Source organism: Salvelinus namaycush, chromosome 6, assembly GCF_016432855.1.
Source record: "Salvelinus namaycush isolate Seneca chromosome 6, SaNama_1.0, whole genome shotgun sequence".
Classification (NCBI taxonomy): Eukaryota; Metazoa; Chordata; class Actinopteri; order Salmoniformes; family Salmonidae; genus Salvelinus; species Salvelinus namaycush.
Window position 1 is genome coordinate 20,121,809 of NC_052312.1, and position 6,000 is coordinate 20,127,808.

The following is a 6,000-nucleotide window of genomic DNA, read 5'->3' on the forward strand; positions in this document are numbered from 1 at the left end:
TGAATAAGAGGTCAGCACTATCACAGATGGAACACAGAATATGGACATTAATATTGTCCCTAAAATACTATGAATAAATGCCCGGCATCTAAATAATAAAAAGAGTCTCGGCAGAGACAGCTAATAGTATATATTTTGTGGAAATTAAGGCATATATGTATTTTTCAACCATTTTTTTTTCATCTTAAAAATGAGGCATAAGTAATGGCTTTGATATCTGGTCAAACAGATGGGAACGGAATCTTATAAAACCTCGACCAGAAAACAGTCTTAAAAGGTATTAGAAATACAATAATGTTGAAGTAAAGACCCCTGCCAATTAATATCAACACTTATATTTAGTTTGAGGAATTATTTGCCTTCTGTAAGTTTAAGAAACATTGCCATGTGCCTTGTAATTCCGTTACCAAAAACTCACATATCTTTGATATATTTTCTAATTTCTCAATCACACCCTGATCTGTTTCACCTGTCTTGTGCTTGTCTCCACCCCCCACCAGGTGTCTACCATTTGTCCCCATTATCTCATGTGTATTTATACCTGCATTTTCTATTGGTCTGTTGGCAGTTTGTCTTGTCCCGTCAAGTCCTACCAGCGTGTTCCCTGTGCTCTAGTTTTACTTAAGTCTAACCAGTTCTGACCATTCTGCCTGTCCTGATCCTGCCCGCCACCCTGTACCTGCCTGACTCTGATTTGGATTACGACCCTTGGCCTGCCTTGACTTACCTTTTGCCTATACCTTGAACTATAATAAACTCTGACTCGTACTGTCTGCCTCCTGGGTCTTAGCCTGAGGCCTGATATTCTCTCCCTCATGAGGGAGGAAAATGAAAATTCACAGAAGTATCAGGTAAAGGTAGACCTACCAATTAGTTAGTGTATTTACTGATAAAGATTTTTGTTTTTGAATTATTAAGTGATTAAAACTTGTAATTCTGTCACCAAAAGGAATTACTGCAATTGAGTCACAAAGTTGGGTCACCTTCTACTGCCCTCCCTTCCACTGGCGTGTTATATTCAGATCATAACTGTTTCTTTCTGTCACATGGTGGTCAAAGCGAAAGTATGAAAACAATCTGGACAACCTCTCTCTCTCTCACTCTGCGCCCCTCTCTCACTCTGCGCCCCTCTCTCACTCTGCGCCTGCGCCTCTACCTCTCTCTCTGCCTCTCTCTCGACTGCCTCTCTCGACTCTGCCTCTCCCTCTCGGCCCCTCTCTCTCGCTCTCTCTGCCACCCTCTCTCTCTCTCTCTCCCACCCTCTCTCTCTGCCTCTCTGCCTCCCTCCCCCTCTGCCCCCCTCTGCCTCTCTCTCTGCCTGCCTCTCTCTCCCTGTCTCCATCTCTGCCTCCCTCCCTCTGCCGTCTCTCTGCCTCCCTCTCTGCCTCTCTCTCTGCCTCCCTAACTCCCTCTCTCCCCCTCCCTCTCTCCCCCTCCCTCTCTCTGCCTCCCTCTCTCTCCAGTTAATGTTACCTCTCCTGGCTCTTATTGACAGCTACCCATGAGCCCCCTCTCTTTCCATTTACTGTAACCAGCGTCCAAACCCACTGAGCACCGACCGACACAGGACATACATGGAGGTTGAAAAGTAGTTGAAATTTGGTCAGTCCGCCCATGCCAAGATTTTAACATTCATTGATGTTGTTTTTTAGACTGGTTCGGACCATTCTAGATTTCAACGTCTACAGACATTGATTTTTGGTGCAGTGAATACCGGCCTTGATTTGGCCCAACCATAGACTTCCAAGATTGGTGACCGGACGAAATCTGAATCAATCATAGACGTCTGTGTTTCACAAGTTTGGACAGCATAGTACAGTACAGTAAAACAGTAGAGTACATTTTAGTACAGTAGAACACACTAGAGGAGAGTACAGTATAATGTATTGCATTTTACTGTACTATACTGAACTCTACTGTGCTGTACTGTGATGTCCAAACTTGTGAAACATAGACGTCTATAATTGGTTCAGATTTGATCCAGTCCGGACCAACCAAATTTGGTCTTGTTTGGGGGGCGGAGTTCATTAGGATAATAGCCAGCGTGTAGAATAATACCCAAATATGCAAAATAAGGATATCGCATATTTCTAACTTTGTTTACCTATTCAGGATACATCACCATGAAGATAATTATATTTCTCTCCATAATTATGAATTTCTGTGTAGTGACTGATCAAGGACCCATGATGTAATTCTGTTACCAGGTGTAAATCCACTGCACTTACTGTAGTTCAATAACCAAAATAGATTACATTTTCACTTAAGGTATCATGCCATAGCTGACATCCCATTCTTTCTGTAGACATCTTTGATTGGATATTTAAGAGTTTTTGGAAAATGTGGTTGCGTAAAAACAGAGGGAGATTTTACTGTAAATCTGTTACCAAACTTCTGTTACCAAAATCTGCACAGTTCTTCCAGTAAATGTGTTTTTGTGAAATGTTCTGTATAAATTGTTCAAAGTAGTCCTTGTGAATAGAGTTCTACGGTTTGTTAAACTTTGAAATCAATGGTTTTTGTTTGGCATACATTTTAAAGTGAAAAATCTGAGTCTAGAGTAATTCCATTATCGTGGAATTGCCCCTAACCTAAATTAGTTGAATGCACTGACTATGTCGCTCTGCATACATCACTAAATGTAGGCTACCACCCTCCAATGAACATCCCAAATAAGTGAGTCTAGAGATTCATTGGTGAAATGGTTGGATAGTCCAACAGTAGCCAATGTGATTTGATATGTAGCTGCACGGAGAAAATGAATTAGAGCATAAACTAGACCACTCACTGATTTACCCTAAAAAAAGCAACTTTTCAACCAAAGCAATTGTAAGACCTGTGGTCCTTTCCTGTTGCTCATATAAAACGCCAATGTACGCCCCATTCACCCTAACAACATATTTTATGTATAACACAGCTCATACATGCCACTCAGATGGTTATGATACGGTAATAATCACGTGATACATAGAACTATGTATTGAAGAGAAAATAAATATCACACTATGCAATATTTTCATATACATTCATGCCATAAAATCTGCATGTAATACAAACTATATGTATCTCCCCTTTACTGTGTAGGGTGACGTGCCACTAAACAAACATGAAAAGGAACATTTCCACTGCCTGTCACGCGCCTTTCTGATGTATCATGGTGCCATGACATTGTTGGTAGCTAGCTAGCTAGGGGTTTCTGGATGATACAACGAACGTTACAGCTGACACCATCCTACATTTAACATACAAAATGCAGCCAGCTAGTTACAACCACAAATAAGTACGGTGGATAAAGGATACATGTCTTGTAGTGTAATATAGCTACTAGAATGTAGCTAATAAGCTAGTAGCTAGTTAGCCAACTACGACTGACAGGGGCTTGAGTGCTCCTTTTTAAAATGTCAGTTAACGTTAGTTGGCTGAGGGTGGCCTGATTCGATTTTGATGCAACTACACCATTTGGCATGATGAATTTCACAAATTGATTTGTTGTTGTACACATAACTGAACAGTCAGGATCCACTACAAATGCACCATACGCTGAATATGTGCAACATAATGGTGAAAATGATCACCTACCGTCCAGCATGCATGACGAGATGAGCACCTGGGTTCAGATAAAAACATGTACATAGATACTATGGTGGCCTTGGTGGGTAAAATATGAACTTTACCATCAAACGTTGTACACCAGCGACATCACATACCTTTTCGATGCCGCTATTCCACCCTGCACAAAATGAATCATCCTTTTCTTGAGTAGAAACGTTGAGTTTTTACAAAAATATATTTGACATTCTCCCCATGATGTTTTTTTTCTGTCCCATTCCTGTGTCAATGACGTTTACTTCCGGTTTCTTGATCTCCCACCCCATCGCAGCCGTCAGGAGCGTGAAATGGGGGCAAGGAGCCTGGACAGAATATATTTTTATTTTAATAACGTGCAATAAAACATAAATTAGAAGTAGCCAAAATTTGCCTCCTTGAAATTGGATTGGCAATAATGTAGCGACCCGCACAGACAGCTGTGTGTTATGTGTTAGGCTAGTAGGTGGTTGTGTTCGCGGGGTCCGACATGTCAGTCAACCTGCTATCTGCCAATCACGGGAATGCCTGGAATGTTCTGATGCCGGGCATCCTGGCGGTTGGCGGAGTGGCGTGGAGGGGGGTTGGGCAGGGGGATGGAGCATTGGAAGTTAAGACCAGGTTTTGCCTTTGTTCTCTCTCTTACGTCTGGGCTTCACAAGAGAAGGTCACGATTGGCTTGTGGGTTATCTTTCATTTATTTGGCGTGGGCTACGGCCAAACAGTAGCCTGTGTAAAGTTGGTTTAATAAACCGTCCATTCGTAAACTCAATCCGCTGTCTGGACAGTCGTTCTTTTATGATCTAGTCAGGTCATTACAATAATAAGACTGAAACATTTGACATTTTAAGTGAAGATCGTATGACAAGATTTCTATCAGCAATCAGCTATTTTGCCATATATAATACTATTATATAAAATTATTAAACGATTATCCTTTATCCATGTCCTCATCCATAATAAGACGCGTTTGCTGAACATACAAGTACAAATTAAACACCACCTGGGGGACTACTGAAGTATATTTTTCCATGGACTACTTGTGGGTGGCGTTTTGACTCTACAAAAACAAACTAATGCGCATTAGGTTTTGGCACTGTTGTTATCCATGAATGTTCTTGTCCCTCCTGGATCATCATCATGTCTAACACTGGATTGTGGTTAGAAAATAAAGTTTATTTTATTGGAAGAGTGAGAAGAAAATCTGAAACCCATTCAAAGTGGATCAGTAGCTAGCTTTCCATCCAATTGGCGACAGATTTTCATGCGAATATTCTAAAATCCGAATAAAGAAAATATATTTTCCCTACCAGTAACCACGTTTCCATACAGTTTTTATGCGAGTAAAGTTATATAATATATTTTTTTTTAATAATCACACCGCTGTGATGGAAACAGGAAGTTTCGGTGTAATTATATAAATAAATATTTTGTTCGACATGGTGGGATCATTTGTGTCGGTCAAATGTATTATGCGGGAAATGGTGATGGAAACGCCTTTATGCGCAAAAATTGATATAATAACCATCGTATCGAAGTAAATTTGGAGTCACGCGATGATATGGTGTGTCGTCCTCCCACTACAACTCGGGAAACCATATAGTTATTAGGCTAGCCTACGGATTAAATAAATGATGAACTTCACAGGGTGGTGAAAGTGCATGGTGATGAGCTTGATGCAGCTTTCCAATATAGAGCGTCTTAAACTGGTGACATGATGATCGATTCTTGACTGCCGTTTGACGAATAAAAATATTCTCGCATCCATAATAATCTCATTATGTGGACTAGACGACGCGCAAAGCCTACCCGCATTGTATCTGCAAGCTGTTGGTTAGAGCGCAGGAGACAAAACCAGAGTAGGCACATTTGCTATTTAATGCAACAGTTTTTGAGAGTTGAAAATGCGATGGAAACACATTGAATTTTAGATTTTTATTCGGTAGGCTACATGAGAATTTACACGAAAAAAGTAGACAACATTTTGTGTGCACTGTCATCACGCACTGCATTTCATCTGCAATAAATCAATTTGGTGGAAACATACTAATGGAGGGAAAATGCGCATATTTTCTCTAGAATATTCGCATGAAAATATGTGCCAATTGGATGGAAACCAAGCTACTACCAGGTTTACATCCAACCTTTTAATACGCATTAAGTAGCCTACATGTTGGATAAAACATGTCATGACAGGCCTGATGGGAACAGAACATGTTAACATAGGTTAACATTCGAAATGTCGACAAAACGCTATACAAGGTGGGATCGTTTTGTGTCGGGTAAAATTAATTATTGCAGAAATGTAGGTGGAAACGCTTTTGTGCGCAAGTATTGATATAATATCGATCATATCAAAGTAAACTTGGAGATACGTGATAACATGCTGCGCGTGTTGTGTGTTCCTCCCACTAT

The 6,000-nt window shown here is 40.5% G+C and overlaps 1 protein-coding gene across 4 annotated transcripts in view; it reads right to left on the reverse strand.

The window, feature by feature from the left end:
• Window positions 1-4,029, reverse strand: part of clcn3 (chloride channel 3) — a 64,929-nt gene extending 60,900 nt beyond the window's left edge. For 3 of the 4 annotated variants that reach the window (XM_038996126.1, XM_038996121.1, XM_038996125.1), the window contains exon 1: window positions 3,708-4,029. The gene's annotated coding sequence lies outside the window, so the exon portion shown is untranslated. The remainder of the gene's footprint in view (window positions 1-3,707) is intronic. The other variant, XM_038996123.1, reaches the window with a different exon arrangement.
• Window positions 4,030-6,000: the final 1,971 nt, after the last annotated feature.